We start from the raw sequence: 23,677 nt of genomic DNA on the forward strand, positions 1-23,677 counted from the left end.
CTGAGTACATAACCAGGGGCAGGTGTGTGTGTACCGGGCTCTGGAATCTTGAAGGGCCATTTTAGAGTTCAGGCTGCCCCATACACTAGGTCCTCTTCTATGTCTGGCTTCCCTCACTCAACATTATGTTTGTGAGGGTCCCCATAAGGTGAGGATCAGGTCTTTTGGTGAACGTGTGTGCATACAGAAATAAACATTTTTTTGTTACAAGACACGACACCAACATTTCGGAAATTTTGTGTCTTTGTTAGCACAAAATGACCCAGCCTATCCTGACCGATACAGAAATCTGAAGTGGAATTGCTATGACCAAGGGCACTAGATCCTGCCATGTTGGCCTCCAGTAGGGCGGTGTCATGAATATCATACGCGACTACCCAGCTTGCCACATCCTCGCCAACACATGTTATGATATAAATGAACCACAGCCAATCTGGGCTTCATTTTGTACACGTAAAAAATAAGGATTTTTTGGTCTGTGTCAGGATCCAGGAGACAATGCCTAACGCCCTCTGCCTGCTCCAACCACTGACATTACCGCCAAGGACTCTGCATGTCCCTTACTGTGCTCTATTTTTTCATGGAACTTATTACTCGCAAATATTCCACATATTTACTAATTTATGATGTTTATTGTTTGCTTTCTATTTCCACCCACTAGGACATGAGCTTCTGCATGGCAGGGATCTCTGGTAGGTTATTGATAGATCCCAGGGGACTAAAAGAGTGCCTGACACACAGCAGGTGCTTAAAAAAATTGGTTATGGGAACAAATAAATGTTACCTCAAGATATAAACCTTAGGTTATTTTTATCAACAATTATAATAAAATATTTTTACAGTTCCAGCAATCCTATTTTATAAATCAAACCTTAGGTCATTGCCCCCCAAAAAAGTATTTTCTGACTTTGAACGTGGGAAAAGATTTAATTGTGTATTTACAGCTATTGAACCTACATAGTCCCTCTTCTTCTACCTCATTTTTTATTTTACTTTACATGGCTGGATGAGAAAATTTTTTAGAATACCCTAAATTCTTTCTGGATATGCTTACCAAAGCGGGACTACTGCAGAAACCCAGAGATTTAAAGATGCTCTCTTCATAGAGCATTGTCCCATAACAAAATAAACATTTGCCCCTGCAAATTATGTCCTGAAATATCTTCCCTTTTCACTGCAACTAATCAATATGCTGCTCTTCCTTCAAGATCGGCATCGGTTAGGGTCCAGAGCAGAGCTGTCAAAAAGAATTCTCTGTAATGATGGATGTAGTCTTTATCTGCACTCTCCGATACCATGGCCGCAAGCTACCTGGAGCCACTGACCATTTGAAATGTGGCTGGTGTAACGGAGGAATTCAATTGTTTTTTGACGGCATGTGGAAGTTCCCGGGCCAGGGATCAAACCTGCAGCACGGCAGTCACCCAGGCCGCTGCAGTGACAACGCTGGATCCTTAACCTGCTGAGCCACACAGGAACTCCAAATTGTAATCCAATTAATAATGTCATTTTTATTCACTTTAATTTTGAGTTAAGTTAAATGACCACAAGTGGCTAGGGGCTGCCATATTGGACAGTGCAGCTCAAGAGGGAAGAGATCGAAGATTGAAATTCATTTTTTTTTAATGGCCACACCTGAGGCGTATGGAAGTTCCTGGGCCAAGGATTGAACCCATGGCTCTGTAGTGATCCGAGACGCTGAAGTCAGATTCTTAACCCAATGCACCACAGCAGGAACTCCACGGAATCCATTTTTGATCCTTTGATTGTGGCAGCCAGAGGGATCCTGAGACGCATAGGTGAGAGGAGAAGGTGCCAGGTCCTGCTCTTCACACCCCTTCCCCCAAATGCCGGCGATAGGGGATCTTGGGCTGGAGGATAGAGGGACTCACGTTCTTGCAGTCACTGGACTTCGCCTTGACATGTGCCTTCATGTGGTTATTGGCTTAGTCTACACAGGCCCATTGACCCAAGCTGGAACTCTGGATGTGAAGTGGGAATTTTGGAGACATGGATTTCACAGCTCACACACAGTTCCCCGGCTCATAGCAGCTTCGTGCAGCTCACCCTCAGGGCACTTGCAGAGAGGCACTCAACCCACCTGCTGGAGGATTGGACATTTCAAAGGAGGTAGTAATTACTGAAGCAGGTAATGGATCATAAGGAAGTCAAGTCTAGATAGGTGATCCAATAAAGAAAATAACCCGACCTGGGGTTTCAAAAGAGTAAAGAAAAAGAATATTGCCTACTTTGAGTTACTTCTTAGAGCAGAGAATATCTGACTCTACTGTGCTGTTATGAAATTAATTTGAAGTTGAGAAACTGTAATATATTACAGCTATCAGTCTCTCTGGACGGTTTTACAATCAACATGTAAGATATGAAAAAAGAAAGATGCCAATAACATATTAATGTAGTATTCGGTGTTCAATCTTCTTTATGCAGCAGAATATTACAGCTGAGCAAAAATGATCAAAAAGTTGCTTCTCTTTTATACTAAGAAACAGAAGAAGGAAACTTGAACTTTATATTATCCCATCTGTCACTTTCCATTGATTGAGTCTTGCTCATTAAGATAAATTCCAAGCTAGAATATCATTTTTATCTTTTGAGTTCTCCAGAATGTATGCCTCTCAGCTACCTTGGTTTCTTTCTTTTTCTTTCCTTATTTTTTTTTATTTTGCTTTTTTTTTTTCTATATTGGCAGCTGCCACAGAAGACTGGAACACTCTATCCCATCGTGTTTCCCTTCTGATTTGCATTCTGCTGGAAATACATGTACCTACAGCTTAACACCTGACACCCATCAATAGATATACCTAAGCAAAGGCAGACATCCCCCTTCCTCTCTTTTGCATGTCATGTCGGCACCAGAAGGGTGTGTGGCTTCTTTCAGACAGAAGAGAATGCAAACTCAGCTCTATCACAGACTAGCTGTGGGGTCTTGGGGAGTTATTTACCCTGATTCTCAGCTTCCACATTTGTCAAAAGGGAGATGCTAAGGAAGAGGATGAGATGGCTAAGTGAGCTTGCTCGATGCCTTTTGGCTGCTTCGAGTTAATGCCAGCCTTCTCCAACAACTAAGGCTGAAGTGACTATCACAATAGCCAACACCTGAAAACATGTCCATTGACAGATGAATGGATACAGAAGATGTGGTACATATACATATAATGGAATACTACTCAGCCATAAAAAAGAACGAAATAATGCCACTTGCAGCAACATGAATGCAACCAGAGGTTATCAATGTAAGTGAAGTAAGTCAGAAGAGAAAGACAAATACCATACAATATCACTTGTAAGTGGAATCTAATATTTGGCAAAACGAACCTAGCTACAAAACAGAAACAGACTCACAAACATAGAGAACAGATTTGTGGTTGCTAAGGATGGGCGAGGGAGTGGGATGGATGGAGAGTTTGGGTTTAGTAGGAGCAAACTATTCCATTTAGTATGGATAAGCAATGAGGTCTGACTGTTCAGCACAGGGAACTGTAGCCAATCTCCTGGCATAGACCATGATGGAGGATAGGAGGAAAAAAAGAATAAGTAAGACGTATTCTCACTTAATATGTAAGACTGGGTCACTATGCTGTACAGCAGAAATTGGCAGAATATAATAAATCAACTATAATAAAAAAAAACTAATGCTGATGTGATGCGGACATTCGTGGTAACTGGCTGACAGCAGGTGCTCAATAAGGGTGAATTCATCCCTCCCTCCCCTCTGTTCTCAGCAAAGCTAGAGCTGGGTGTTAATCAGAGGCCCCTTGTTCTTCGTTGCTAGGGATAAACTGAGGGGACAAAGCAGGAACAGTCATGATGACAACAAGCTTCGAAGGACAACACCGTTCCAAATGGACCCTGTGGAAAAGCAGGAAGGCTGAAGGTTTTTTCGTCCCGTTCCCCTTACCAGTACTCCCCACTATTTGACCCCTGTGGATTGATCTACTTCCATATTCTTGGGGGCTCAGCAGCCTTCTCTCGCCCTCCCTAAACCCCCCCTCAGACCCTTCGTTCACCCTACAGTGTCGGTGACTGAGAATCTTCTTGCTCCGGGTACACTTGCGCACAGGTCAGAATCTTCAGTTAAAATGGACTGTTCTCTGAAGGTAAAATCTCGGGCCTCAAGCTGCAGGAGAATATCCTCCATTTCGAAGGCCTTTTCTGGAGTTCTGGAAATAAGGCCTTGTAATTACGTGCCCACAGGGGTGAGCCAACTCCACATGGCCTCCTGGAACCACAGGCAGGGCCAACTCTTCCAAGGGGCCAAGAATGACCCCCAGGAAAGGAAGCCTCCTAGGTCCCTGCCAGTTTGAACAAGAGGGGGCAGCAGAGAGCAGGTGGCCGGCGCCTGGGGAGCAGAACAAGTGTGGCTGGATAGAAGGCTTGCTGTTTGGAGAGAGCTTTGTGAGAAGACAGGTTGGAGATGACAGCAAAGGTGATGCCAAGAGAACGAATAGCCTGGAAGGTGGGGGGTGGCTGGGTCTAGGCTTGAACAGACACCGTTGCGGCTGCAGGTCGAGCATGCCGGAGGTAGAGCTCCAGATAAAGTCTCTCTGGAGGCCGCAAAGGATTCTTCAAGAGATTAGAGCCGTCTTTCTCAACCTTTTGTGCGTTATGAAAGAACTTGGCTTCGAAAATATGATGAACTCCAAAGGGCTTCTCTGGAGAAAGGTGAACACAAACAGGGCGTTGTCTTGTGGCTCCGCTGCTGTGGTGCAGGTTCGATCCCTGCCCCCTGAACTTCCGCATGCTGTGGGTGTAGCCAAATAAATCAGTAAACGAAAGAGGGAATATATTTTAGAGAAAAAAAAAAAAAAAGCAGATCCTCCAGGGGTGCGATGTCTCAAGTGAGGCTGTGAAAAGGTAACAATGAGACCTGAGTTCCATACCTGCTGTGGTGGCGGGCCTGTAAAAACACATCGCTTTCCTTCGATAATTTTTTTTTTTAATGTCACATTTACCTTACTCTTTGAGCAACCACATGGAACATAAAATAGATATGATCGCAGAGTAGGCATTTTGCAGAAGAAGGAAGTCAGACCCCGCATCACATAAATAACAGATTCCCGTGGGTTCATTTAACTTGTCTTTCTACCAAAAATGCAGCTACTTTCCTTACCGTTCCATCTGCTGTCATCTTAGACTTACCACGGGGCTTTTCACCAGCTTTAGAAATACATTGGACCAAAGCTTCCCACAAGACAATGAAAACTAATTTAAAAGGATGTTGTTTTCTCAACTCCCTTGCAAAGGCACCATATCACCCAGCAGGACCCTATGGGCTCTTCCGGGGACAGACCCCCCACCCCCAACATGTGCGGGGGTAGCTCCTCTCTGAAGCAGCCAGAGGAGAGTATCTATAGCATCTCATGTACATTTCCTCAAGTTTCCAGATGCCAAAACCCCCAGCAAATGGAAGAAAGCAATTACTTGATGAGCATGAGTATGTGGCCCCCAGACCTCCTGGCGCCTAAGGATGGATAATGTTCATTGCCCTATTACCTCGCCATCAACCAATCTGAGAACTGTGCATGAGCTGATCACAGGCTTGGAAAACCACCCCCCTCCCACCCCCTTACCCCTCTCCACCTCCCCGCCCCCCACCCCTCACCTTGCCTTTAGAAATGCTTTCCTGAAACCCTTTGGGTCGTTGGATATTGTTTGAGCAGGGACCACCCGATCTTCCTGCCTGGCCCAGCAATAAACCTTTCTCCGCTCCAAGGTGATGCTGCAGAATTGTTCGGTGTCACTGGGCATCGGGCACAGGAAGTTGCGCTCAGTAACAATGACATTATGACTGACAGGCATGAAACATTCTGGGTCTTGCTCCGTCTGCCATATTAAAGCACATTTGGAAAAGAGGTTATTTCTTACAGCTCCCTGGAAGGAGGAGAGTGTCCAGCCAAATACTCGCTGATATTTTTAGCACTAAGTTACTCTTGCCCCGGGAGGAAAAGAAATTTTAATTAACGTGATTTCCCCACGTGCTTCTGAAGGATCCGGCGGTCGCACCGTGGCACACTCGGCTCTGGCACGCAGTATGGTAAAGCACTTACCTGCACAGGGGAGTTGCTTCCTGTGAAAAGTCACAGTCCCCAAGAGAAGTGGAAGATGAGCAAAAGAAAAGGGAATTGGAAGAGAAGGAGGGAAGGGGAGAGGAGGAAGACGTGGAGGAGGAGGAGAGAAGGAGGGAGGAAAAGGAGGAGGGTGAGGAGGGGTGCAGGAGAAGAGTCTTGCGAGTTTTGGACAGCCCTGGAATTGAGCTTTGAATGGACTGAGCTGCAATGCCAGAGCAAATGAGTGATTAATCACCAACGAGAGAAGTTCCCGTTGTGGCTCAGAGGTAACGAACCTGACTAGGATTCATAAGGATGCGGGTTCGATCCCTGGCCTCACTCAGTGGGTTCAGGATCCGGCATCGCCATGAACTATGGTATAGGTCACAGGCACGACTCGGATACTGAATTGCCGTGGCTGCGGTGTAGACCGGCAGCTACAGCTCCGATCTGATCCCTAGCCTGGGAACAGCCATAGGCCGCAGGTGTGGTCCTAAAAAAAAAAAAAATTTGCCAAGAAGTGAGGTCTTAAATCAAAAGATGCTGAGTCATCTTAAAGGGGCAAGGCTTACCTATGTCCTCCATCAGAGGAAATGCGGGCTCACAAGCAGGTCGGCATCAGTTATGGAGAAATAAAGAAAGGTACATTTCTGCACAGATGAGTTACATAAAACCTCAAATCTACTTGAAGGGGCCAATTCCCACAAAACTTGCTTTGGGAAGTTCCTCTTAATCTATAGCTGAACTTCAGGGACTAGGTATTCGCAGTACAGCATCAGCTATTACATGAAAGGAAGTGCTCCACGGTCAGATAAATGTAGGAAAGGCTGAGTTAAATAAAATAAAGAGGGGCTTGTAAGGACAGGGCTTCTTAGAGTCTTTAGTGCTGAGTGATGCTGTCCATCTCCCATGGGGGGATATGGAACATCATAGTTTCCCGAACATACTTGTCAGCTAATGTGTTGTTTACAAATGCCTATTAATATGTCATTGATCTCGTATGCCCTGAAAGAGATTGGAAAATATGGTTTAATAATTTAAAGTGCTTTCCAGGGTATCTGGGACTAGGATACAGAAAAAATGGGGGTCCCTAGAGCATGGGCAGAGGAACCCCAAACCCAAGCTTACCTTTCTTCTTAAGTTTGTCTTGACTGGCCTTGGACTGGTCATGGTAAGAACTCACTTCTTGGTTTCTTTGACGGTGCTGGCCAAACCTCTACATAAGTAGAATCTCCTCCACTGGGCTAGCTATAAACATGGATGATGCTGGCTCTAGTCCAATACTTCTAGAATAAATTCAGAGGGTGAACAGCTGGGTCCTCCAAACAACCAGCAGACCCAAGTCCTTTACCTGATGCCCAAAGACTGAAGCCTGAATTTCTCATAGCTTCTAGACAATTTACCAACAACTGATGCTCAATGGAATGGGGGATGAGGAAAACAAGAGAGTCAATGAAAACAGCAAAGAAAGATTTGGTCAGTTCTGCAGTAAAGCGACGTGATTGTCTGAATATTTTATTTTTACCCGAAGAATGATGACCAGGTTCAAGAAATTCAACAAGATTCTAGATGTTGGCTGAGAGATCAAAAACCACAGGAGTCTTGCTGGTTTACACTTCCAGGGCCTTTAAGTTGGTCACATATTATCTGGAAAGTGACATTGACACCAAAGTGCTTTTATTGTGCCTCTTCATGAATATGGAACATCAAGGTTTCTGTCAAAACACCAAAAGATGAGAAGTTTGGTGATGGAGTGTTAGGTCAGTGAAATGTAATCTTTCCGTCCTACTTCTGGAGCTCTCTGATGTTCCCCGTGTAATTGCCTCTGACATTTAATTGAAAGCACCATGTTTTTTACTAAGCAACTCATTCGAGCCCGTGGTGGTCACTTAAGACCTACTTGCTTGCCATCTGGCAATCATCCGAAGCCAAGGTGATATAGTAAATGCATGCTTCAGCTTTGTCTGCTGCAGTCCCATATTGATCTTGTGGTTCTTGTGGAAGTGGTGTCTTATTCATATTTTCAAGCTCTGTCTTCTAAGGAAGGTCCTTTGGCTTCCCAGGGTTTCATAGCTGTGCAATCAATTATGACTTCGGTAGCCCTGACAATGTTCCATATTTGTGAAAAGAAAATTGAAAAATTATTACCTGATGGATGAGAAATGGTTTTGACATTTAAAAACAAAAAAATGCTTCTCCATCTCTCTTCTAGATGATGCCTGATGTTGACATTAGCATTTATGTAATTCCGCCAATAGTAGGAACCATCATGTACTAATTCTTAAAAGCAGTAAAACGTGTTACAATGGGGAATAATATTCCTTCAAAAGGCTTCATTCCAGCCTTCTTCTTCTAGGCCCATCATATCAACTCCATAATAATTAACTTATTTTGCTGTAATTCAGCCTCAGCAAAGACATAATGATACCGAGGAAGGCATAATGAGAGCTGAAATGCAGGGGCAACAGGCTTTCGTCCAAAGATTTGTACTCACCCAGGAGAGCCTTATGGGCAGGATTAAAGATCGAAAGGCATCAGCTTTTAAAATTTTTTTGTAATGATGGCCAAATTTGCTCTTAATTATCCAAAGGCAATTTTGACCAAGAGAGCCACAGGATGGAGGGCTTAGGTTTGGGATAATCTTCACAGAAAATTATAATCTACCTCCCTGGGATGGAACCAGAGGAAAATGTCATTCTACCTCCGTTCTCCATCCACCCCCCCCCCCCACAGTTGGCATCGAAAGGCCGAAAATAAAGGGGCTCGGCATTTCTGTAGGTAGAAGCAAGGGAATGTTTAGGAGCCAGTTCTCCATGGAAAAGACCTGGGCAGCAGGACCAGGACCCTAATCCACCAGGACAGGGGGAAATAGCGGCAGCTCCGGAGAGAGAGAGCTGTATGGGGTGTTGTTGCCAAGACGTCCTCTTGACTCTGGGAGCTAGATGGACAAGGGTCCCCTTGCCAAGCTGGAAACGGGGAGATGCGCATTCGAGGTGATGAGAGTGGTACCTGGAAAGGAAAGGACCTGTGAGGAAAAAAAAAAAAAGCAGGTTCTGGAAATACTAGAAGTTCTGGGAGACAAAGAGTTGGGACCAAAGGGTCCCCTAGGCAGTCTGGGATCGTATTTTAAAGAGCTTCCGGAGTTCCCGTCGTGGCGCAGTGGTTAACAAATCCGACTTGGAACCATGAGGTTGCGGGTTTGGTCCCTGCCCTTGCTCAGTGGGTTAAGGATCCGGCGTTGCCGTGAGCTGTGGTGTAGGTTGCAGACGCGGCTCGGATCCTGTGTTGCTGTGGCTGTGGTGTAGGCCGGGGGCTACAGCTCCAACTCGACCCCTAGCCCGGGAACCTCCATATGCCGCGGGAGCGGCCCCAGAGAAATAGCAAAAAGACAAAAAAATAAAAATAAAAATAAAGAGCTTCCTATGCCCCCGTGGAGTTTGGACTTGATTTTGGAGAAACATAGGACGGTCTCTACCCGGGGAAAGACTGGCAAGATCTCTCCTCTCCCTAAGGATTCTAATTCCTCGAGGAGCTCAAATGCCAGCAGGACACCGTTTCTGCGAGCCTCTGCGACCAGTCCCACAGCTCTACACACACACGCACGCACGCATGCACTACCCACAATACCTATCTTCGGTGCTCCCATTTCACCTTGTAATTGCTTTTATCCCAGCACAGTCTAGTGAATGAACGCCTATACTGTGTCTGCTTCCTTAACTAAAACATGCCATCTGCTCAAGAGCAGAAAACAGGGTTTTGTGTTTGTTTATTTCATTAAGAACCATCAGCCCTGAGACTGGATGGACCCACTTCTCCTTTAATGCTGCTTCCTCAGGCTGACTTCTGTTCCCCTCAGCAGGAGAAAATCTCCCCGTCTCTGAGCCCCCATCTCTGGCCTGCATCCCCCCTAAAGCAGAGCCTGAGGCAAGGATCTAAATCCTCCTGATGAAATGGGAGGGAGTGGCTGGGAGGGCAGGAAGTCACAGGGGTGGGATCTCAGGGCAGGTCCCCCAAGGAGAGTGGCTCAATCCCATCCCGCGGGGGACTCCTCTCCCCCACGGGGGCCAAGGTGGGAGGGGAACGAGAGAAGGAAAACCCCTTTGGGATCTGTGGGTGCGCCTTTGGAGAGAAGGATGGGGGGGATATAAAAATGGGTGGAACAAAGCTATTGTCTGCTGAAGCTCTCTCTGCAGGTGCTACAGAAAATGTGTTTTATCCACCTCTGTACATTGCCTGGTGCATAGCAGGAATTCCACACGGAAGGAAGAAATGGCTGTTCTGTTTTCTGCGGACAACTCAGCCGACTCAGTCGGATTCTGCTCCTGTAAAGGTGTGGTGTTAAGATTTCCCTCCTTAACACATAGGAAGAATACCGCACAGGCTGCTGACAACCACCGATTTCTAGTCCATGGAGATTCGTGCGAAACCGACCAAGGAGGAGCTACGTCTATTGTTTATTTGCAGTACATTACAGCGAATGCTTTGGTATTCCAAATCCACTGGACTTTTGCCTCATTTGTTTCTAAAAGAGAAGTCGGGAGATATTCTTTTCCCTGGAAGTAGTGGGCATGGTAAGCCACCAGAAATACATTTAAAAACTCATGCATTCACTTTTCGTTTGTCGGAGATCAAAATTAGCTGTTTCTCCTCCATTATCTCATAAAAGCGCCTGATTTATGAAAGAAACTGAAGCGAGTGTCATTAAAACTGATTACCCTGAGTGAAGAGTGAGGTATATGTGGGGGTATGAATGTGGTTATGATGTTGGCCGAAGTAACCTACTGATCAGGGAGCTAATGCGATTTTGTGGTGTTGATAAAAGACTAAAAGCAGAAGCCCTTGGTGAAATCGCACCTCCGATCTGAAATAAGCCCCATTGATGACCCAAAGGACATTTGCTTTCTGATGCTGTGCCCTGGTGGGGGGCTGGGGGGCTGGCGGCTGCTGCGAGTCTGGACCTCAGGACAATTTTGAGCCTCCCCTCCCCTCCCCCCGGGCTTATGCAGAAACCAGAAGAGCGAAGGGAGGGGCCGGCAGGAAGGAGAAGGGATATTCTCTCAGGGAGGAGAGCTCCACAGATGCTCCGGGTCCCGCCTGGGGTCACCGGCGGCGGCAGCTCCTCCTCTGCTCCTGGCGCCCTCATCCCTCCCCGTCCCCCTTGCTCCCAGTCGCCAAGAGTCAATGGTCCTCCTTCTCCTTGCATAGCAGCGCTCTCGCTCAACAGTAGATCCACCACCTCACAGAGCTTCTCAGCCTCCAGCCTCCAGCGGCGCTGTTCTCTCTCCTTCCATCCCCCACCAAAGAGGCAGACTTGCACCCTGTCCTTGCCCCCTGGCTCCTTACACCTCTGGGTCTGGATCTGATCCCACCAGTACCAGCCTGAACTCAAATGGCACAAATTATTAAATGCCACTGCTTCCTTGTTTGTCTTTGCTTTGTGTTTCGCCACTGGGTGCGGCTTGATGTGAGATCTCAGTTCCCAAACCAGGGATTAAACTCTGGCTGCAGCAGCGAAAGCACCAAATCCTAACCACTAGACCACCAGGGAACTCTTGCCACTGCTTCTTACTTCTCCATCACATCTGACCTCTCACCAACCACACTGCCCCTGGCTCCCTACCCCACAGGCACACAGATAAAATTCCCTCATTGCCATTTGCCCTCTGCCCCTGTCGCACAGTTCCCTGTAGTGCTGGGCATTTTCCCGTGAAGATCCAAAGTGAGAGAGTCAGATAAAACCAGGCTCAACATCCAGCTCCTATTTCCTGTGTGACCTTGGAAAAGTTGCTTAAACAGTCTGTGCCCTCGTCCAAAGAATCAAAGATAATAACTTGTGTGGTGGCTGCAAGAATGAAAAGAATTGATGTAAATTTCCTGCCCCATCATAATGATTCTTTATGGTTTAGCTGTTATTATTATTTTTTCTTTTGGGGCTACCCCTCGGTAAGGGAATTCCCAGGGGCCAGGGATCAGATCTGAGCCGAAGTTGTGACCTACACCACAGCTACAGCAATGCCGAACCCTTTTAACCCACTGTGCCTATGCTGGGGATCGAACCTGTGTCCCAGGGCTCCAGAGAGGCTGCGGATCCCATTGATCCACAGCAGGAACTCCTTAGTTGTCATTACTAATGTACTCAGTCAATGTTCATTGAATGAAAACGTAAACTACAGAGGTGCCTCAGGTATGGTCACAGCTCAGTGAAGACGACTACCCTTTACAAAAATATTACTTATTTTTTAAAATATTCACTGCTACACAATGCATATAAATAATATAGTTGTCTTTTCGCTTAAGCCATGTATCCACTTCAGCCTAATGTATAGAAACGCCATTAAGAGGTTATTCCAGTTTAGGGTTTTCTTTTTCTGTTTCTTTTTTTCTTTTGGCCAAGCCCAAGGCATATGGATGTTCCAGGGCCAGGGATCAAACCTGAGCCACAGCAGCAACAATGCCAGATCCTTAACCCACTGAGCCACAAGGGAACTCCCCAGTTTTTCTTGATTACTTAAAAGGAAAACAGTCACCTCAATGAAAATAGCATAAACAGAATGTGCTGTTTTTTGGGGGTTTTTTTTTTTGTCTTTTTGCCATCTTCTTGGGCCACTCCTGCGACATATAGAGGTTCCCAGGCTAGGGGTCTAATCGGAGCTGTAGCCACTGGCCTACACCACGGCCACAGCAGCGTGGGATCCGAGCCTCGTCTGTGACCTACACCACAGCTCATGGCAACACCGGGCCCACTGAGCGAGGTCAGGGATCAAACCCACAACCTCATGGTTCCTAGTGGGATTCGTTACCCACTGAGCCACGACGAGAACTCCAACAGGATGTGCTGTTAAAGAAGGAAATCCGCAATCGAATTCTCCTGAAGTGAAAGCCCACTTGCCTCCCCAGCTCAGCCAGGTTCACTTCTGGGAGTAAACAGGCTTTTTCTCCTCAGTCACCTTCTCACACAAATCAAGCTGTCATGTCCCCAAAGGGTTTTGCCCCAGTGCGAGAGGGAATTTGCTCAGATTGTTGCCGAAATCTCGGTTGCCTCTGTGCACCGATGCCAAACAGAAATGCGGAGACGGAGTTGCAGAAACAGGAAAAGCAGCTTTAATCGCCCGGCGAAGAGGGAACACAGCAGGCTAGTGCCTCGAGGACCGCGCACCGCCTGGGAGGGGGCAGCGAGGCGTCGTGCAGCGTTCGCGGGGCAGGCTGTCCTCCGCCCGTGGACCTCTTCCTGACTGGCGGGTAGTGAGATGCTTGCGAGTCAGCATCCTCGGCCTTCTCGGTCCAGCCCGTCTGGGGCCCGCCTGCTTGTGGGCGGCATCCGGTCTTCTTCCACCTGGTGGGGCTTCAGCACCTGCTCAGCAGCTCCAAGGACATGGCTCCGAGTGAGCAGTGTCCACAGTCTTTGAGGAAGAATTAACGAAAGGTCCTTGGCTGCGTGGCACGGCTGGACCACCATTCATTATTCTGTCCTGCTTGGCTCTTTTCCCTTGTCTCTGTATTGCCTCCTTTCTCTGATTAAATTGATTCTTGGACTAAAGTGTTTGTATAGGTAGAGAGGCAGGGGGAGGACGTGAGTGGGGGCTCTGCTCCGGGAAGACCTTACAGGGTCCTGCTCGGTTATGTGATTAGCAATTTGTCTTTGCTTCATTGACTGCTCTGGTTTGTTCTTAGCTAAGCCTATTTTTTAAAACAAGCTTTTTCTTTTGCAATAATTTTATATCTATAGAGAAGTGGCGGAGTTCCTGTACACCTGTCATGGGGTCTCCCTGGTGTTAGCATCTTACCTAACAATGTCGAAATTCAGAAAGTAACATTGGTAAATGACCATTAAACTGCATGCTTTATTCAGATCTCACTAGTGTTTCCACTAAATGTCTCTTCTCTACTCTAGGATCCAGTTCAGGACACCATATTGCATCCAGTCATCATGTCATTTTAATAAATATTCCATTGATATTGAACAAAACCAGGTAATTACTGTCAAAAGATTCTGTGCCCTTGGGATGTGATGATCATTGTACAGCTATAAATGCAATAAAATTCATTGAGAAAAAAAAGAAAAAGGTTCTGTGTCCCATAGCAGTGTAAAAAAAAAAAAACACACACACACAAAACAAAACAAAACAAAAACGCTGTGAAATGTAATGCGGGATGGGGAGAGCTTTGGGCCAGTCACCCAAATAAGAAAATGAGTTGGAAAAACGTTCTCAGATCGGGCCCGAGGGCAATGTTAAACATTTGGTTTCTTTCGTCTCCTCCCAGCTTAGCACTTTCTCCAGTTTTATCTCTCCTGGAAGGCTGTGCTCTGGTTGCACCTTCACATTCACCATCAAATTGGGAGGAACAAAGGCTTGTGTTCGTCTTCGGAAACTCCACGGTGTGACCCGGAGCAATGCCATTCAGCCTTTCTTGGCCTCATTCTCCCCATCGGCCCAGTTCCTGGTTTGCCAATGGCTGACGTGCTGATCTTGGGTCTCTTGTATCAGAATCAGCTAGAAAGCTTGTTGCAATGCTGATTTTCAGGTCCTACCCTACTTATGAATATCTGGGCAGTGGGACCTGGGGATCTGTATTTTCACAAAGACACACACACACACACACACACACACACACACACACACACACACACACACACAGAGTCATCCCAGGTGATGTGGATGCAGAGCAGGGTCTGGGACACGTGGGGTTAAATATGCCACGTGCTTCCTGAGTTCAGAGAGGGAAGGGCCCCAGGTAGCACCCTCACCCAGGAGGCTAAGAAAAGGGATCAGCCTCTTTGTGGAAGCAGGTCTGAGGCTTCCTGGGGCTCCCAAAGCTGTTTTGTTAAGACACAACTCTGCACGTCCTAAGCTTCTGTTGCATCTACCTAGGCATTCAGCGAGGAATGCATGTTTAGCCTCTATAGTCAAAGTACTGGCTTTCTGTGCATTCTATTTAAATCAATTTTTAAAATCAATTTTGGGCACAGTATCTAAAGGCAAGATAGATGAAAGTTTTACAAAAACATTAAAATTTTAGTAAATGACAACTGAGATAGGTACATTTGAAGTTTCTGCATCGATCACTTTTCTTTCCTTACCTGGGAAGGCAGAAAAAAGAAAATGAAATGATTTTACATGATAGAATAACCTAATCCACTCATTTTACCTGCCCTCCGCCTTTTCACAAATCCTCTCAAACATATTTTGATAGCCAAATATAAGGAAATAGTAGTAAGTTGATTTTGTCTGTGATTGATGCAACTTTCTCCATTTTAATCCATAAAACCTCAGAGCTGAAAAAAAAGCTTAGAGATCAATCAATCAAAACAGATTCTACCTCAAATAACTTTATTAAATGGGTGAGGAAAAGTCCAAATGAAGACTAAGGGTGAAGACATACTTATTTTGTCTGAATTAATAATTAGTTCACATCACAAACTTCATTTATATTTTTGGCCATGCCTGCAACATGTGGAAGTTCCCAGGCCGGGGATCGAATCCTGAGGCACCGACAGCAGTGACCCAAGCCACTGCTGAGACAACACCAGACTTAACCTGCTGTGCCACAGCGGGAAATCCTAGAGTTCATTCTTCATTATTTTCTCTGTGTCCTTTTGAATTTCAAATTCTCTTTAATCAGAAACCATTTTTATAATCAGAAAGAATACAAAGCTATTTTTTAAAATCAATGAAAAATTTAGACTACAAAAGTAAATAAATACCATAGAGAATGCTATGCTACACTGAGTGAAAACACAGAAAAACTGCATACACAGTAGGGTTTTTGAAAGTACATACCTAAATAATTATAACTCTCCAAAAGTAGGGCGGGATGAACATACAAAATAGTAGAAGTTTGGGAGTTTAGATGGCAAAAATACAGTGAATTTCTTTTTTTTTTTTTTTTTTTGTCTTTTTTTGTCTTTTGTTGTTGTTGTTGTTGTTGCTATTTCTTGGGCCGCTCCTGCGGCATATGGAGGTTCCCAGGCTAGGGGTTGAATCGGAGCTGTAGCCACCGGCCTACGCCAGAGCCACAGCAACGCGGGATCCGAGCCGCGTCTGCAACCTGCACCACAGCTCACGGCAACGCCGGATCGTTAACCCACTGAGCAAGGGCAGGGACTGAACCCGCAACCTCATGGTTCCTAGTCGGATTCGTTAACCACTGCGCCACGACGGGAACTCCCAGTGAATTTCTTTTATACCTTTTTATTTTTTACAATCTCATTAACTGACATGATTTTTTTTTTTTTCGATCACACCCGTGGCATGTGGAAGTTCCTGGGCCAGGGATCAAACCTGAGCCACAGCTGCAACTCGAGTCTCTGACGGATCCTTAACTCCTTGAGCCACCAGGGAACTCCCATGATTTTTAAAATAATGTTTGATAATTCCTCTACCCGACCCCCATATGTCCCATGACAACCTGGGGTGCTACATGGCTAACAGCACACAAGCTATATAATCAGATACATGTGTGCTCCAATCTTGGTTCTGAACTCCCTTCGTCTTGTTTGTAAAATCAGCAGAAACTAGTCCCTATGGACTCCAAGTCAGGATGTACATCTTTGGCGTCCCCGCCGTGGCGCAGCAGAAACGAATCTGACTAGTATCCATGAGGACGCAGCTTCAATCCCTGGCCTCACTCCGTGGGTTAAGGATCCGGCGTTGCCGTGAGCTGTGGTGTGGGTCACAGACGCGGCTCGGATCTGGTGTTGCTGTGGCTGTGGTGGAGGCCGGCAGCTGTAGCTCCGATTCGACCCCTGGCCTGGGAACTTCCATATGCCGTGGGTGCGGCTCTAAAAAGACAAAAAAAAAAAAAAAAAAAAAAAAGAATGCACATCTTCGCTGTGCAGCCTCACTGTTCCTGGAGGTGATGATTTATTCTACCACCAGGGGTGCGATGATTCAGGGAGATGCTGCAGATAGTGAACAGAACCTGTCACCCCCAAAACAGCCCTCAACAAATGGGAACAAGGTACTCCAGCCCTCGAGGTCATTCATACTCCCAATGACGCCTCCACTTCCCAAGTCCCTTGCTGTTATGGATAACAAAGGCGCAAACCTCTCCCCGGATCTGTGGGAGTTGACAGCGCATAGAAATGCAACAGCGGCAACGCCTGCCTCGCGTGGCCCGGGCTCTTCTCTGGCCGTGGTGACCTTAACTCACACAAGTCTCGCACACAGAGCCAGGCCAAGGGCAGACGCCTTACACTTGGCCAACCCCCCCTCTCCGCCACCGTCCACTGGGGGCCAGTGGGGACGGGCCGTACAAACTGTATCTGAACTGGGACAAAATTCATTACCAGACTTTTATGACAAGCATGAGAGGGTGTTCTGGAATGGAGTTGGGGTCATAGCAATACCCCAAATGTCACTGGCCATCTGCTCGCTGAACCCCTCAATCCCGTACAGGATCGCCACCACCCAGATCGGCACTGCAGACACTTTCTGGGGAGAGGGGCGCAGACAATGGGGACACTATGCTGGGTGGTACACAGGAGTGTGTGGCTGTGTAGGAGTGGCTCACAGCCTAATGGGTGATCCACCTCTTAATACAGAAGGGGTGGAGTTCCCATCGTGGCTCAGTGGTTAACAAATCCGACTAGGAACCATGAAGTTGCAGGTTCGATCCCTGGCCTCGCTCAGTGGGTTAAGGATCCGGCATTGCCGTGAGCTGTGGTGTAGGCTGCAGACGCGGCTCGGATCCTGCGTTGCCGTGAGCTGTGGTGTAAGCGCAGACGCGGCTCGGATCCCGCGTTGCTGTGGCTCTGGCGTAGGCCGGTGGCTACAGCTCCAATTCAACCCCTAGCCTGAGAGCCTCCATATGCCACGGGAACGGCCCAAGAAATAGCAAAAAGACCAAAAAAAAAAAAAAATCATGGGAGAATCTGATAATTCTTTCTTTTTAACTACTGACACAAGCACCCTGAATTGGCCTCGGGGTGTGGATATCCAGGTGCCCTCCGCTGGCAGCCCAACCACACAGGTGGTCTGACAAAGAAGGAAATCACTTCCACCAAGAGAGAACATCGAGGTAAACAGGGGGCGCTCGCTTGGGCAGCACATGTACTAAACATTGTAACGACACAGAGAAGCCTAGCATGGCCCTGCGCAAGGATGACACGCGAACTCGTGAGGTGTTGCAGATTTTGTGTTCAGGATGTTTGGGAGAAAAATTTACTCTGCAATGGGCCTAGGCGTTCCTTGGCGGCTCAGGGGGTTAAGGATCTGGCATTGTCACTGCTGTGGCATGGGTACGATCCCTGGCCTCGAAACTTCTGCATGCCATGGATGCAGCCAAAAATTAAAAAATTAAAAATTAAAAAAAAGAAACAGAAGACCAACACACATCACCATAACAGTCGCACTGCCTACTTGAGATGCAGGACCTGTGCTAGAACTTAAGAGGCAAAGAGAGCTCCTGTGGCTCCTACCTGACCTCCCCATCTGGGCAGCCTTTGTTCATGGGTCAGAAAGCCAGGGCAAATTTTGACAAATGTTTAATATGCACTCGTTTGTTTCTTTCTAGCATGCTTTAGCTAATATCAATCAACACTAGACTATAACAAATACGAAACATATTTGCAGGAACCTCAAACTTTTCTAAATGTGCTTTGGGTCTTCTATTCCTTGAGAGCCAGATATATGTGAAAAGAACTTTAATCCAGAAAAATGCACAAACAACGGCATATATTGTATAAAACTCCAGAATGAGAGCCCAAGACCTAGAGATTTTTGTATCCCTCCATACCATAAATTCTAGGAACTGTGTGTAATATCCTCTTCCTTGCCAAAAATCTAAATCTAAAAAACGAATGACAATTTTTAACCTCTAGCAAGAAACGTCATTGCAGTTTGTGGGCATGCTGTCCAAATTGTTGGCCTGGATTAAACACTGCATGCCAGCTTCCCAGATTGTACTTACATTCCAAGCTGCTGCAAATTCACCAAGAGAAGATGAAAAAAAACCTCCTCATTGCTGATAAAAAAAAAAAACCAAGCCCTCAAATCTCAATTGAAATCAAAGTGACCAATATAAATTGCTCCACATCTAAGTTGAGATCATCAAAGACATATATTCACAATCTTTAAAATGTATCATGTTTGAACAATTTATGTTTTGCATTCCACATCCCCTCCTGCAACATGATTCTTGACTTAGACCAGATAGTAAAAACTTCAGGTGATGCGTTCAAAAGAAAGAAGTCAAGAACAGGAGCTATTTCACAGCTCCTCTTCGACATTTAAAAAAAAATCTTTTCAACGTTTGGACAATTTCAATATTTTTGAATATTAAGGATCTTCAATATAGCCAAATTGATTTCCATGTATACTAACACAATTTCACAATGGTTATACAAAGTAACATTATTTCAAAATGAAGAAAGTAGAAAGAAAAGGTCTCCCAGAAATGACTACTGTTATTATGTGGCTGTATTCTTTCCAGACTATTTTCTACATATTGACAAGCTTTTTAGTAAAATGGAATCAGACCAGACTAGCTATTTTACAACTTCCTGTTTTCATTCGCTGTCCCTTAAACATTTTTCCAGTAACTTTAGATGTAGATTTGCCTCAATCTTAACTGCAAAGTAGTTTTCCATTTTCTGGCTGTACTGAAAATTTTTAAAGCGTACCTATTAAGGGGTGGCTGCAAGCAGCTCAAGGCTGGTTGAGTAGTGCCAATCTCTGCTCTTCATAACCCAACAAGTTTGTAATTTTAGAAGCCAGGTCATTTCTGATGTTGAGGGCAATCAAAGCATTTTTACCAGTCTTTGAAAATACCTTCCACCTTCTCTTTCTTGCCCTTCAGATATTTTTGAAACCTAAATTGTTATGTTCCTATCCTCTGCGCCTCCACCCCCTTTTCCCATAAATCTCAATTATTCTCTTACTCTAAAGTGCTTTACGGTACATGCCAAACACTCTGAATTGAAAGAGACGTGGCCAATTTACTTTAAAGAACATCAGAAATTTTTTCTTTCCCCTCCTTCGCCATAGTTAAGAGGAAGGCTGTTTCTTACTAAGCCCGCTGCTTCTATGCACATCTCCTAGTCCTCCCATCTCGCCGTGGTAAGCACTCAACAAATGTACCGATGATTGCAAAATGCCGCCACATGCACCACTTTAACACAACCAGACAGAGCACACCATTTCCCTCATTTATTCAAATCAATCTGACCAATATTTTATGATAGATGACCGATCCAGCCCCACCCACAGATCAAACTGATTCCTGCTGCTCTCTTCCGGTTCTCAATCCCGGATCTTAATTATCTGGATTCTATACCTTGGACAGTTCCCTCCATATTTTTCTCAGGAACGCCATGTCTATCTGCCTGGCTTCACATTTGGGTTTCTGGTCCAGGCCGTGCCAATGGGCTTATTCTCACCTCTACACAGAGAGCAGATGAGCCTCAGAGCCTTATCTCAGGTACTGACACCAAGCCCCCAGATACCAACCTAGAGCAGTCTGCACCTGGAGTACTGGCTGTCTTTCAAGGACCGCCAGGATGCCATATACTATGTACAAAAACTTATAGGTTGTAGGCAGGGTTAAGGCTCCAGCCTTGTGTCTGTGGTGGCTTCCATCACTGCTGAGGTGCAGGTTTGATTCCTGGCCCAGCGCAGTGGGTTAAGGATCTGCTGTTGCTGCAGCTGTGGCACAGACTGGATCCCTGGCCCAGGGACTTCTATACACCTTGGGTGCGGCCAAAAAAACAAAACTGCTTTACTACTATCTGATAACCCATCCAGTCTCTGCTTTGCAGAGTTCACAACTGAGTGAATGCCAACTATAAAGTGTATGCACAGCTCTAATCACAGTACAGATAAGGATGCATCTATTTAGTATTTTCTCTATTCTCATTACTAATGGTTGAAAGACACAATTAAACTCCTCTCTGGACTGGGCTTTTCTAGTCTTATCGATTATCTTTGGGAAACATCGTCCCTATGCTTCATACTTCTAAAGAAGCATCACCTAAGTTCTTGCTGGGAAAGCTCTGCAGGTGGTTTCATTTTCAATGGACACACACCCTTTTCCTTTCTTGCTTCAATAAAGCAGTGCTGCCAACGAAAGAACACTTATGGACAGGTTGCAAGGCCACAGCTCCTGGTGACCCAGGCGTAAGCTCCAGTAGCTGGGAAATAAGGAAGAGATGCAAAACACGAAAAACCTTGATATGACTGGTGTTAAGGCGTTTGGATCTAAGATTGGTGTGTGCATGTCTTGAGCAAAAATCAGGTGCATGAATGGGAACGAGTTGCTGGAGAGAAAGAAAAATAAAAGAGGAAACGAGTTCCAGTGTCATCCTCTGAGATAAGATCCTCTGCCTGCTTTCTGGCAATGAACCTTCTCTAGCACTAGCTGGCCTGTTACTATCCATGCCCTTTCGGCATAAAGCAGAAAGTCCCAATGCTGCCAAGAAGCGGCAGTGTCAGTCTAGCTCAACACCCTGATTCGACTCCTGAGGAAACAAGTCCAGAGGGGTTGGGTGGTTTGGCGAAGGACCCATTTGCAGGCTAGTCAATCAAAGAACTAGATCTGAGGGTCGTTCAATCTCCTGACGTCTAATCCACTGCACTTTCTCTTAAAATTCACCCCTCAAAAAAATCATATGGACTCTATAGCATCATTAGAAAGAAATATCAATTCAAAGATTTTCTTTTTTTGTCTTTTTAGGGCTGCACCTGTGGCATACGGAAGTTCCCAGGCTAGGGGTCAAATTGGAGCCACAGCTGTAACCTGCCCCAACAGCCACGGCAGCGATGGATCCTCAACCCACTGAGGCCAGGGATTGAACCTGCATCCCCATAGAGACAGCGTTGCGCTCTTAACCCACTGAGCCACAACAGGAACTCCTGTTTGTGTTTTTAACTGCTAGCATTCCCTTTTGATATTTCATAGCATTTCAATCTCCGTATTTGCATTATCCATCTGTTCTTGTATGTTGTACATAGGGGTACATATATCTTTTTGTTTTGTTTTGTTTTGTTTTTTGTCTTTTGTTGTTGTTGTTGTTGTTGTTGTTGCTATTTCTTGGGCCGCTCCCGCAGCATATGGAGGTTCCCAGGCTAGGGGTTGAATCGGAGCTGTAGCCACCGGCCTACGCCAGAGCCACAGCAATGCGGGATCCGAGCCGCGTCTGCGACCTACACCACAGCTCACGGCAACGCTGGATCGTTAACCCACTGAGCAAGGGCAGGGACCGAACCCGCAACCTCATGGTTCCTAGTCGGATTCGTTAACCACTGCGCCACAACGGGAACTCCCATATATCTTTTTGAATGAGTGTTTTCACTTTCTTTCTTTTTTTTACTTCCACACCTGCTGTATATGGAACTTCTCAGGCTAGGGGTCGAATTAGAGCTACAGCTGCTGGTCTACACCACAGGCACAGCAACTCAGGATCCGAGCTGCCCTGCAACCTACACTACAGGTCATGGCAACGCCGGATCCTTAACCCACTGGGCAAGGCCAGAGATTGAACTCATGTCCTCATGGATACTAGTCAGGTTCGTTAACCTCTGAGCCAGGATGGGAACTCCAGCAAATCTTGTACTTTCTGAAACTAATTAGCACTAACATATTTAACTGAGACCAAATCACCAGAGAATTCATGTGTGCATATATGTACTGTATTCACAATGTAAACAGATTTCCATCTTCCTGCCCTTGCTCTAGAATGACGGGATGGAGCCACCGCAATTTGAGATGTTGAGATGGCACCTAACCATCTCAGGCACAAAGAGGCTTTCAATAAAATTCTCTTTGCCATTCACGATCACTTAGGCAGCCACGGCAGACAGAAGCCCTCCTCTCTTATTGTGTCACCCCATCAGACCTTCCCTAAAGACTGTTCTATTCTAGAAACTTCGCTGGAGGAGAATGTGATCAAGTATCAGCAGAAGTAGCTTGAGACAAAAAAAAAAGGGGGGGGGGCTAGTCCAAAACAGGATGCAAACCTCCAAAGTGTCGAAGGTCCTTCCCTCAGTGAACCCAGGGTTCCTTTATACTCAAAATCCCAAAAGCCCTGATAGGCCGTCACGGAAGCACAAACGGAAGAGCATCGCAGGTGCGTGGGCATTTGTGAACTTCGCTGGGCACAGAAGCCCCAGTTAAACAATGTGTCTCTGGAGCAGCAATCAGTGTAGAATCGCTCACCCTCACGGCCCTCCTTCGTAACTCCCATCCCTGCCGCCCCCAGACCTCTGTACCCACAGGAGAATGGAGATATTTCCCGCTCTCTGGGGGAGCTGCATCCCCCCTTCCCAAGGGCAAAGCAGGCTGACCATTTTGAACGTCGGGTGTTTGTATGTCGGCAAGGACCTATATTCATTTCAGCTTCCTGAAGCATTTATGAGCATCGGTTAGTCATATTTCAGCCACAATATGGGAGATAAGACAGCCAGGAGATCTCATAGGTAGGTCGTGAGGAATAAATAATGAAAAAGCACTTTGCAAAATATGAAGTATGATCCTAATGCCCAATAGCATCAGATACTTTGCTTGACCATTAGCCCACTTGATCACAGGCTCCGGTTATGGATTGGGTCATAGAGAACAGAGTCACTTAGGTGGGAGCTGTTTCATCTCAAATGAAACCAGGTCATTAAATTTTTCCA

The 23,677-nt window shown here is 46.0% G+C and overlaps 1 non-coding gene across 1 annotated transcript; it reads left to right on the forward strand.

Annotated features, from left to right (window-relative positions):
* The first annotated feature begins 18,094 nt into the window (after positions 1-18,094).
* Positions 18,095-18,201, forward strand: LOC146394787 (U6 spliceosomal RNA). The gene has a single exon (XR_014835972.1). It is a non-coding gene; the product is annotated as a U6 spliceosomal RNA (small nuclear RNA).
* Positions 18,202-23,677: the final 5,476 nt, after the last annotated feature.

Source organism: Sus scrofa, chromosome X, assembly GCF_054392235.1.
Source record: "Sus scrofa isolate SSC_HxYL_T2T_F1_AM1 chromosome X, Sscrofa_HxYL_maternal_Yorkshire_Landrace_v2.0, whole genome shotgun sequence".
Lineage (NCBI taxonomy): Eukaryota > Metazoa > Chordata > Mammalia > Artiodactyla > Suidae > Sus > Sus scrofa.